Genomic DNA, 12,508 nt, shown 5'->3' with positions numbered 1-12,508 from the left:
ACTGTCACAGACTGGAGTATCCTTTGTATTTAAGATGTTGTTGGTTAATTGTGCTGTGATTCGGGATCAGACTCGAACATCTATGGGCCAGAGGTTGCAAAGCCGAAGATGGAGGATCGATTCTGTGGTTGAAGGATTTTTTTTTTTTCAGAAATAGAGCTCAACAGGTGAATGTGGTTCAATGTCGGATAAACAAATCACTAATGTAGGTTCCCACAAGGATGTGTCCTCTCTTCCTTGTTGTTTATCTTGTTCACAAACAGCTATAGTACCCTGGATGATACTTAATTAAATTGACAGATTTGCATACTCAAATGGGAGCCTATTCAGAACATTATTGAGTACAAATGCCTTGGGGTCATCCTTTATCATTAATTGAGGTGGATTAAATGGACTGGAATTGTGAACAAAAAAAAAAGTCTTCATGAGTAAGTTGGTGTCATTCATCGTAAGTGTCTCAATATTGAATGTTTTACAATTATTTTATTAGAAAGTGAGTGTTTTGGAAATGTCACAGTGAAACAAAATAGTTTTATTTTGAAAAAGTTTTAAATATTGCAAAATTAAAATAATTTCAGCACTCACTGTTTCCAAGAGTTTGAGCCATTACTGTCAAGTCAAAGTTTTCGGATACCAGTGGGGTTTTTTTTAAAAACAGGGAGAAAATCCTTGCCAGAGCAGAGGCGAAATTAAATATGTGTGTGTGTGTGTGTGTGTGTGTGTGTGTGTGTGTGTGTGTGTGTGTGTGTGTGTGTGTGTGTGTGTGTGTGTGTGTGTGTGTGTGTGTGTGTGTGTGTGTGTGTGTGTGTGTGTGTGTGTGTGTAGATTCAAACTGGGTGGGTCTCAGAGATGAGTGTGGGTGGAATAATAATTGTTTCTTTATGTGTGAATGTATGTTGAAACCACTGAAACAAAATTTCCCCATGGGGATAAAAAAAAGTCAAAGTCTAGTTCTTATCCTAAAATAGCATTATAAAAGCATATTTTTCCTTTTGGTCCAGCCAATGTGCAGGTCAGAAGGCTGTCTGTTTACACTGTAAACCCTAATGTTGTCTTTACTTAAACAAATCAAGTAAACTTGACTAAATATTACTAGTTTAGTCTAAAAACTCAGTCATATAAGTTAGTATAACTTATTAACCTACAAAATGCATAAACTTAAGATTTCAAGTTGTATGAACTCAAAATCATAAGTAATTAAAATAGCTCACTCTGGTCTTGCTTTGATGTGATTGGCCATGCAAGGAGTTCTGTCTAGCAACAAGAGAACGAATTCACTGATTGGAGGACATTTCCAAAAGGCGGTCCTTTTCGCCTCACCTGTTGCTTGTTGCTGATTCAAATTAAGATGGAGACTTTTTCATTGTGTGCAATCTTAAATTCGGTAAGTAAAAATTTGTAAGTTACTAAACCTAACAATAATACGTGAACTAACTTATAACCAGATTGACTTTATTTCTGTTTTAATGAAAATAATAGTTTTGTTGGAAGTCACCATGATGGAGATAAGTGTTTGCTTTAGTTGGGCTCTTGACAAATGATAATGTAATATTAGTGTTTCTCTGGCTGCTTTGTGTTTGTGAGACGCATATTTTAAGTAACAAAAAGCCAAGAGAAAATATCATCAAGTGGTGTTGTTTATTCTTTGATGATGATAATAACATCATCAAGTATAGGCAGAATTCCTGATCTTGTGCAGAGTCCAATGCTTTGGATGTCAAAGCAGTTATTGATAGTTTTGAAATATTAATAATACTAGAATCTTCACTATTGTGCTAATATAATTTTTTTTTTTTTTTTTTTTTAATGTGCACAAAATGTTTAAATCTATGGCATTAGTTAGACACATACACACATCACTAATCTGCGTATGAATCTCTACAATGGTGACAAAACTTTTTACAATGGTGAAAAAATCTGATAAACAGATCAACTCTGAACATAAAACAAGCTACAAAAACATCAGAACAAAACAGCAAAAGTAACAGCAAATAGTAAGAATTCAAAGAAAATTTGTCACAATTCAGACGCATAATTTATTCATGCTGCAATGCATGTTGGGACCAATGGGGAAGTTTTGATTGGTTGTACCCAGCATGGTGTACTGAACTGGTGTAGCAAGTTTGGTGAACTTAACAATTTAAGTACAGTGAATGTGAGCACCAAGTTAAGTAAACTTAAATATTCAAGTTTTAGGAGACTCCATTACTCAATTGAATTGAGGGAATCACTTTCCTCAAATCATTTGAGTATTCTCGACTTATTAGGGTTTACAGTGTATGAGATCCGGAGCTTGTGACGGCATCTGCAGTAACTTGGTGATTGGCTCTTTAGAAGGTGGGACTTTTTTTTTAATTACAGCAATTTTAGATGTACTAGATGTACAAAAACAGATGTACATTGTGCAGCATATACTTGGATGATGTGACGGCACCCACAGTACAACGGCACCAGTGTGCCCATCACACACCAGCGATAAGTGGAGAGGAGAAAGGGTGAAAGAGACAATTCAGTGGATGTGGATTATTAAGAGGCCATTATTGGTATGGGCCAATGGAGGGAATTTGGCCAGGACACCGAGGTTACACCCCTACTCTTTATGAGAAGTGCCATGGGATTTTTTAAGGACCAGAGAGAGTCAGGAATTCAGTATAACATCTCATCCGAAGGACTTGTTCCACAGTATTGCACATTGCCTTTTTTTCCCCATTCATAATAAATGCCTGTAATAAATACACCAACGAGAACCATAAAGATTAGTGTCCACTCCATTGCTCATTCTCTTATATTATAAACACATAATGCAGTGATGTCATTTACTGCTTTAAATACATGAGCGCTTTAAAGCTGGATGGATTCTGATTGGGTGTGAATGCACTGTAAACCCTAATAAGTTGAGAATACTCAAATGATTTGAGGAAAGTGATTCCCTCAATTCAATTGAGTAATGGAGTCTCCTAAAACTTGTATATTTAAGTTTACTTAACTTGGTGCTCACATTCACTTTACTTAAATTGTTAAGTTCCCCAAACTGGGTACACCAGTTCAGTACAGCATGCTGGGTACAACCAATCAAAACTTTCCAATTGGTCCCAACATGCATTGCGGCATGAATAAATTATGCATCTAAATTGTGACAAATTTTCTTTGAATTCTTACTATTTGCTGTTACTTTTGCTGTTTTGTTCTGATGTTTTTTTTAGCTTGTTTTATGTTCAGATCTGTTTATCAGAATTTTTTCACCATTGTAAAAAGATTTTTGTCACCATTGTAGAGATTCATACGCAGATTAGTGATGTGTGTATGTGTCTAACTAATGCCATAGATTTAAACATTTTGTGCACATAAATATATATATATATATATATATATATATATATATATATATATATATATATATATATATATATATATATATATATATTGCACAATAGTGAAGATTCTAGTATTATTAATATTTCAAAACTATTAATAACTGCTTTGACATCCAAAGCATGGGATTCTGTCTATACATGATGATGTTATTACACTGTAAAACCTAACAGTGAAATTCACTAAATGAAATAAGTTCATTTTACTTAATGTTACCAAAAAAGTTAATTCAACTTAACAAATATGTGTGATGTTAACTCAAAAATGTATTATTGTAAGCAAACCTCAATCTAAATAAGTTACTAAAACTTTTTAACTCTAATGGTTTAAGTTACAGATATTTATTTAATCTAGTATTTTACATATATGGCCAATTAAATAACTACATTTACATTTATGCATTTGGCAGACGCTTTTATCCAAAGCAACTTACATTGTATTCAAGGTACACATTTTACATTTTTGTCAAGTCTTGCTTTCCCTGGGATTCGAACCCATGACCTTGGCGTTGCTAGCGCCATGCTCTACTCATTGAGCTACAGGAAAGACTAAAAGCTGATAAAATAAATAAATAAACAATAGTATATACATTAATCTACCTCATATTAAGCCTACAGTCTTACATTAAGCTCTTTTAAATTCATTACATTTAGTCATGTCAAAGTATCATCCCAGTGAGTTTCCGAGGTAACAAAAACCGCACCATTTTCCCTCCTTCAGTCCAGTCACAGCAGGACGGCTCGCGCTACAGTCAAGAAAAACAAAAGGTAAGCGTTTCAAACTTATTTATTCATATTTCGCTCATGTTTGAACGTTTTCAGTGTTATTTTCGTAACTCTTTTATGTTTATCCGAAGATTAACCAGCTCAGTAATGTTGTGTGTAAAGTTAGCCAGCAAACAATCTAACATTAGGAGCAAATGCGCTATTGCACCAGTGTTATCAACGGTAATGTACACGGTTGGAGTTAATTATGCTGTTTTACACTGCAGTTTGTCAGCGGGGAATTAAAAAATATATGTTTGTGCTTTCTCACAGTCGGACAGATAAACGCTGGCTTTTGAGACAGTTGGCCATCTTTCCATGTCTCTCGTCTCGTGCCACAGTGACGTTAACTAACTTACGTTAAAGCAAAAGGTAACGTTAATGCAAGCTCACGCATTCCTTATATTACAACCGTTTTAAATGTATTGTTAATCGAATTCGAGTTTCCTCTATCATATGTGATGCTAGTTAATTTGACTAAAGCAGCTGAAGCTCCGGGGTGAACAAAGTGACTTGAGGAGCATTTTAGATCCTGTTTTGCTAACGTTAGATAAAATTTTAAACTGTTATTTGTTTCTCATGACGTTTTCTCATTTGAAACTCACACTAACACATTGTTGCCATGCTTTTAAATCTTTTCAGAGCAAAGACGAAGGTGCAATGGCAGCAACGTGGCTACAATTCTATGAGTAAGTAAGTTAGAATTAACATTGAACAAATCAATGGAATTTTGTAACGTTACTGTGCAAAATGCAAATGATAACGTTATGAACAGTTACATAATGTTCATACAAATATAAGTTTGTTCTTCAATTTAAATTTTTGAATGAATTGCTATTTTTGCAAACGTAATTATGACCATAAATGTCTTTTAGCACAACTTGTAAGTCTTCTGAAGCAATATGATTTTTTTAAAAGGCTTAAAGTCCAAAGTCCAGTCTGTCTATCATTCAAAGTCATGTTGTATTGCTTCAGGAGAATACTGGTCAAGTCTTGAAAGTTGTTGTTATAGTCGGCTTTCCTAATATAAACAGAAACATTTCGTGTGTTATATTTTCACTGGCAGAAGAAGAAGTCTTGTCATGAATCATAAAAAAAACTACGATCCTGGCAGGTCTGTTACTATTTAAAAGGAAGAGTCAGGAGATGTTTTCAAGACACAAGGTAGGACACATGTCAAAACTACATTACATTTATTTAGCAACATGTTAACCTTTCAGCTGCCACCAGCATAAATGCATGGTGTGGTTACAGTGACTGATAGTTGATCATTCAAGTTGTCTTAAATGTATAGTCCACTTGCCAATGCAAATTCAGTCATGATTCATAAATTACCAACCCTCATATTGTTCCAAACACATAAGAATTTTATTAATCTGTCCATTGAAAATCTAGTCTTCAAAACGTTTAATTTAGGCTTTCATTAGCATATACATTGAGCACAGCAAAAGCTTATTTGACACATAATAAACCAATCTCAGCTCAAGCTTAAAGGAATCGTTCACCCTGATTTACCCCCCCCCCCCCCCCCCCCTCAAGTCCTCCTTGGTGTAAATGACATTCTTCTTTCAGACGAATACAATCAGAGTTATATTAATACGTGTCCTGGCTCGTCCAAGCTTTATAATGGCAGTGAATGGCAGCCCAAAATTTGTAGCCCAAAAAAGTGCACCCATCCATTTTAAAAGTGCTCCACACGGCTCCGGGGGAATAATAAAGGCCTTCTGAATTAAATCGATGGGTTTGTGTAAGAAAAATATCCTCTCGTGATTCAAAACGCTTGTGCAACGCCCGACATCATCGTCACATCATTTATGTTTTTTACGCTGCGTCCGCCGTCAACGCCGTGGCTGTTATGCTTTTTTACGCTTTATCCGACGTCATCATTGCGCCGGAAACTAGTTATTTTCTTATTTTATAACGAGTTAAATATGGATATTTTTCTTATATAAACCCATCGATTCACTTCGGAAGTACTTTATTAACCCTCCAGAGTCATGTGGATTACTTTTATAATGAATAGATGCACTTTTTTGGCTTCAAATTTTGGACAGCCATTTACTGCCATTATAATGCTTGGATTAACCAGGACATTTATTAATACCGCTCTGATTATATTAATCTGAAAGAAGAACGTAATTTACACCAAGGATGTCTTGCCATTATCCATTTAAAATTTGTTAATCAAATCTGTCTTGTTTCACTTTGTCTACACCGGATGTGAGCAGCGCGACAGGACAAAAGAGCCCCTTATAGTCCGTTATGTTGTCTACACTGGATGCGGCGTGATGTGAGCGACAAATCTTTGACAGTAAACTGTTGCCTCTTTCTATTTATGACATACTGACATGAAAAACAAATGTTTTGCAATGTGTGCATTATCGCTTGAATTCAATTCAATTCAATTCGTCATTCAATTCAAGGTCTAGAACATTCGACTGATACACCCCTGAAAATGTTTTTCCCCCAATTAAACCTTGCTGACAAACAACTTAACATCTTTACAAAATTGAACTACAGGGTTTTAAATAAGCACACGCCCAATGAAATCAACAATAATGCGTTCCTTATAACAACGTTTTTTTTTATTTATGAAAATTGAAATATGGTGTCTGCCCTGACAAGGGTTATTTTTATATGTGGTGACATACAAACTTTTTTTCCAATGCATATAGAAAAAGGAGCTTGACCAGGTGCAGAAGCCAACAGTCACCATCCTTACTGTCGAGGAGGAAGAGGGAACGTTACCTTTAAACCCACTGGATGCTTTGATTGTCTTTAAAGATGAGGTGGTGATGTCTGCCAAGTCTTCGGTCAGTGCAATACACTTAGAGTACATTAAAGATCATACAGTGCTTTTGCTTTTTGAGGAAACGTACCTTTTTACATAATTTTTTTTATTTTATATGTTTGGTTATTTAAATGTTATGACTTTTTTAAACATGTTTGTGCTGTTTTATTTGGTGAAAAAGCCTAATATTTTTTGTCTAGTTATATTTGTGAACATATGGCATACTGTATTTATGATGTAAATGTTATATTTCAATAAATTACTTAAAAATACCCTCCTGTTCTGTCTTCATTTTGTACCAATGTTAGCTTGTGCTTAGTCTTATGTAACTTAATCACTTTGAGTTTGATGAACTTAAACCATTTGCCGCAATCTGTTTCCTAAAACCATTTAAGTAACCATGTAGTTGTTAAGACTTAGTTAGATTTGTTACCTGAATTCAAACTGAATTAATAAAATTAACTTAAAATCTTTAAGTTCAGTTTACTCTTAATAATTGATCAACACAACACTAAAATATAAGTTTTAACACTTAAACAACACTAAAATATGAGTTAATTTAACTCAATGTATATGAGTTTTCAGTACTCATACTTAATGGTTTTAAAACTTAATTGGTTTGAAGCAATCGGTTTCCTCAAATGGTTTGAGTTACCGTAACTTGTTGGGTTTTACAGTGTATCATCATCAATTAATAAATAACATCACTTGATGATATTTTCTCTTGACTTTTTGTTACTTAACATAGGTGTCTCACAAACACAAAGCAGCCAGAGAAACACTAATATAACATTATCAAGGGTCAAGAGCCCAACTAAAGCAAACACTTATCTCCATCATGGTGACTTTCAACAAAACTATTATTTTCATTAAAACAGAAATAAAGTCAATCTGGTTATAAGTTAGTTCACATATTATTGTTAGGTTTAGTAACTTACAAATTTTACCGAATTTAAGATTGCACACAATGAAAAAGTCTCCATCTTAATTTGAATCAGCAACAAGCAACAGGTGAGGCGAAAAGGACCGCCTTTTGGAAATGTCCTCCAATCAGTAAATTAGTTCTTGTTGCTAGACAGAACTCCTTGCATGGCCAATCACATCAAAGCATGACCAGAGTGAGCTATTTTAATTACTTATGCTTTTGAGTTCATACAACTTGAAATCTTAAGTTTATGTATTTTGTTGGTTAACCCTTTGACACGTACGATCAAACCCGTATGACCATTCTGTGCTGGTCCCTGGTGCGTACGATCATACCGGTGCGATTAGAACGCTCAGTGACCAACTGCCGAATTCAAAATTTAAAATCTGTTTTAGCGCGCTGACTGGCGCTGAGCCAAAGACTGAGTGAATGAAAGACTGACTTCGCTCGGTGTCTTTTAATGTTTATTTTAGGTTTCATACACTTCAAATTATATTACACAACCACAAAAATATCAGCAAACACTAAATATAGTTTGTAACTGCATACTACTATATATAACAGCAAGATATCAGTGTTATAAATGGCCCGTGATAATATTACCGATCAAATAACAATCATTTTCTACCCTTTGACGTGATCGATCAGTCTAGGCTGTTCCCTTACGTAATGTCACATATATCAGGAGAAGTGGGTGATCTTGTGTTATAAATCCAGCTAGCTTTGCCTCCCTGGCACTGTTGTAAACACATAATCGCGGCACAAATGCCCATAACGTTAGCCCGCTATAACATTACATATCAACTAACACAATCATTTACTACCATTTCATGTGTACGATCAGTCTAGGGCTGTTCCCTCATGTAATGTCACATATAATCAGGAGAAGTGGGTGATCTTGTGTCGCAAATCCAGCTGACTGCCTCCCTGGTACTGTTGTAAACACATGACGGCGCCACACCCACAGCTAGTGATAAATTACAGAACATCTATTCTAACATATATATTTTTAATAAGTACATAAACCATAAGGAGTTAACTTGCATCCATTTAAATTTAGTTAACAAGTTTGAAAATATTTTAATGAAAAATAATAAAATAAAACCTTTCCTGTAGCTCAAACAGTAGAGCATAGTGCTAGCAACGCCAAGGTCATGGGTTCGATTCCCAGGGAAAGCAAAAACTGACAAAAATGTAAAATGTGTACCTTAAAATGCAATGTAAGTCTCTTTGGATAAAAGCGTCTGCCAAATGCATAAATTTAAATGTAAAACATGCATTGCAAGCATTTTTTCCTGCTGACAAGTTATGTCACTGTTACCTCACACTCGCGTTGGTACCCACTGCAGACACAATTTTAATACAATTTACCAGTTTTTAACTACTTCAGAGAAAAAGCAAGACAATTTTTTCAAAAGAAGACAACTGACAAGTGAGGAAATAGAGGAGTTTTTTTTAATTCTGATGAGGAGAATTTTGACAGTGAGGCAGAGAGTGACAGTGATGAAGACCTTCCCCCGAACCTTGAAGCTCAGGATTACTGGAGCACAGACCCCATGCTCTTGACACCATTTTTCGGGTCTTTGTTTTCACAGGACCGATTCCTTCTGCTCCTCTGCTGTCTTCACTGTTCAAACAATGCAACAGCAGTTTTAAATGACCCTCTGAAAAAAATCAGAAATATTTTACTGCTCTCACCTCCTCCTTTCATCGCATTTTTGTGCCATACCGGGATCTGTGTGTTGATGAATCTCTGATGAAGTGGAAAGGCAGGCTGGCATTTCGTCAGTTCATTCCATCTAAATGGCACAGATTTGGGGTCAAGTTTTTTGTTTTGTGTGATGTGCTCACTGGTTATGTGCAGGACATGATCATTTACTCCAGATCTACCAGTGCCATAAAACACCACCAAGGACTTGGGATTTCTGGGTCTGTTGTAATGACACTACTAGGACCTTACCTCAGAAAGGGTCATGTCCTTTATGTGGATAACTGGTACAGTAGTCCCACACTTTTCCAGAACCTTGTCTCTTGGCACTGGAGCTTGTGGGACTGTGTGTGCAAACCGCAAAGGGATGCCAACATTCGCCTGTAGAATGACAAAGGGTAATGTGGAACTCAAGGAAAATGGATCACAGTTGGCAGTCAAATAGCATGATAAGAGAGACGTCCATGTCCTTACCACTGTCCACCCAACTGGTATGGCAGCCACAGGGAAGCTGGATCACATCACTGGGCAAGCCAAGATGAAGCCAGTATGTGTGCTGGAGTACAACAAAAAGATGGGAGCAGTTGACAAAGCGGACATGATGACTGGTTTTCTTGAATGCACCAGAAAGTCTACCAAGTGGTACAAAAATATCTTCTTTCACCTACTTGACACAGTTTTACTGAACAGCCACATTGTCTACCGGCAAATTACTGGTAAGATATTTCTATAAATCAAAGAATATAAACAAGATAAAAAAATTGATCACATTTTCAATTAATGTAAACAAAAGTGTTATAAAGGGTATGCATGGATGTCACTTTCCTGAGTGAGTGGCAAAAGAGCTGCTGCGTGACTGGATTTAATAGGGGAACCGGTGTAAACAACGAGTAAACAAGTTTCAGTTTAAACTAAAGCTTAGACTTGATATAGTGGTGCTTAAAACTTACCAAAGATCCAGTGATCCATGGATATTGACAAGAACATTTCCTGGCATTTTTACATGCCTGATTTTGAAACCAGTAAAATACATAAATCAAATTTGCCTGTGAATGCTTTAAATAAATACAATATACTAAGGGTGTAATGGTAAACAAAACTGACGGTTTGGTATGCACCTCGGTTCTGAAGTCACGGTTCGGTACAGCAGGGGAGAGAAAACTAAATATAAAATAGTTTTTTTTTTTTTTTTTTTTTTTTAACAGTGGTTTACTGAACAGATTGTGTCAGTCCATAAATTAATTTAATTATAACTAAAATATTTTAATTCAATTATAACTGAATAAAGAATTAATTAAATTATAACAGGTTTTTTTTAAATCTCTCTTCTAATAGTTTTTATTATTTGCTAATAAGTTATACCACACTCATATAGGCATACATTATGCATGTTACTGGCCATTGTTTAAATCTGCTAGCAAATCAAAATACATCTTTATGGCTGTACAAGATATTATTCAGCACCCTGATGAACATCGCAATGCCGGGTTTGCCTACGTTGTCGTCACATTCTCTCCATCTGTATGAAGATAAGGAGCAGAGACTGCACAGCGGGTTGTGTTGACAGTGTTTAGTGATTTGGAGAAGAGAAAACTTCAGAATAATGTCACAGAGTTCATTCATGAAGTTGTGTGAACAACGCACAGCATCCGTATATGTCCGCGCACATGCACTTTGGTCAGAGAGGCAATATTGCGATTAAGGTATAAGATATAAGGTGTTTACATGCCAGCTGACGGTGAGGTCACATGCATACCCTCTATAAACAAATGTACAATAATAAACAGATCACACTGTCACATACTATTCTATCCTCTTCCTTACGCCTTATCGATTTGTTCTACTGTGAGTAGGAAAGGAAATCACTTCCCTGCAATTCAAGACGAACCTGATGAGAGGGCTGCTGGAGAACAGTATATTTATTGTTTTGTTTATAATACTATTTTGATTGTTGTTCATTGCAATTATATTTATAATTTGTTTTGTAATTTTATTAGAAAGTGTATATATGTATAATAGTCTAAACAAAAAAACATTTAGCTTAAATTGAGGAGATTTAATAAAACATGAATGAAATGTGTACATTTTGCAATTTCTTTTTAACAAAAGACATACGTTTTAATTATGCTAAACTTATACAACACATTCTGACTAGCAAAGCAGAGAAAAGGTCATCATGTATGCATTTGACATCATGTAACTTAAACTATATGCAAGCTAATAGTCAGTGAGGCGTGACCATATAGCTTTTCTCTGCTTTGCTAGTGAAATATGAAACTCAGTAACAATATAAACACTAAAACAAATAATATATTCATGTTACGTATCAAGCCAACTGAACCCTAATAACTTTACCGAATACACGGAGCATATTTGCAATGTGCAAAATGACAAACATGACATTTGAACGTCCACATTTTTGAGTACTGTTCGTTTTACAAGAGAATTTTTTTAATATCTTTATTCATATTTATTGCATGTTTGTAAATAATTATATGTGCTCCAAAATAGGAGGAAAAAAACTAAAATATACTCACCATTTGACACGCGGATGTTGTGAGGGAGATGCAAAATGCCGTGTGCAAGCGAAATTCAAAGCAGTGGGGAAAAAATAGCAACATAAACATGTCAACCATAGTGTGTACACGCTAACAAATAATGTGAAAGGTTTTGAATTAAAAAAATAAAGCAAAACATTCATAGAGCGCTCACCTGCACGCGGTCATCCACCACGAGCGCCATTGTGACTGCGTCACTGCAAAAACTCACGTGTCAAGGTTGATGTGTGTTACCATGGAAATTAGAACGCATGTCATTGCAAAATAACGGTCGCAATAAAAAAACTCACGCCAGGCTGCCAGTCTTATTTTTAAGAACGTACGTGCGAAAGGGTTAATAAGTTATACTAACTTATATGTCTGAGTTTTTAGACTAAACTAGTAATATTT

The 12,508-nt window shown here is 35.4% G+C and overlaps 2 long non-coding RNA genes across 8 annotated transcripts; one reads left to right on the top strand and one right to left on the bottom strand.

Annotated features, from left to right (window-relative positions):
- The first annotated feature begins 4,054 nt into the window (after window positions 1–4,054).
- Window positions 4,055–7,096, top strand: LOC137074082 (uncharacterized). The gene is made up of 4 exons (XR_010904898.1): window positions 4,055–4,139; window positions 4,410–4,508; window positions 4,779–4,825; window positions 6,812–7,096. It is a non-coding gene; the product is annotated as an uncharacterized lncRNA (long non-coding RNA).
- Window positions 7,097–8,167: 1,071 nt separating this feature from the next.
- On the bottom strand, window positions 8,168–12,287 carry LOC137074081 (uncharacterized). 7 transcript variants are annotated; one of them, XR_010904897.1, is made up of 6 exons: window positions 12,273–12,287; window positions 10,229–10,273; window positions 10,035–10,116; window positions 9,813–9,941; window positions 9,582–9,651; window positions 8,168–9,516 (listed from the first exon to the last, which is right to left on the bottom strand). It is a non-coding gene; the product is annotated as an uncharacterized lncRNA (long non-coding RNA). The 7 variants fall into 7 exon arrangements; XR_010904893.1 differs by lacking the exon at window positions 12,273–12,287 and adding an exon at window positions 12,098–12,236 and having other exon boundaries at window positions 10,229–10,287; XR_010904896.1 differs by having other exon boundaries at window positions 10,035–10,273.
- Window positions 12,288–12,508: the final 221 nt, after the last annotated feature.

Source organism: Pseudorasbora parva, chromosome 4, assembly GCF_024679245.1.
Source record: "Pseudorasbora parva isolate DD20220531a chromosome 4, ASM2467924v1, whole genome shotgun sequence".
Classification (NCBI taxonomy): domain Eukaryota; kingdom Metazoa; phylum Chordata; class Actinopteri; order Cypriniformes; family Gobionidae; genus Pseudorasbora; species Pseudorasbora parva.
The sequence above is the reverse complement of the archived record's forward strand: the minus strand, read 5'-3'. Positions and strand labels throughout refer to the sequence as shown.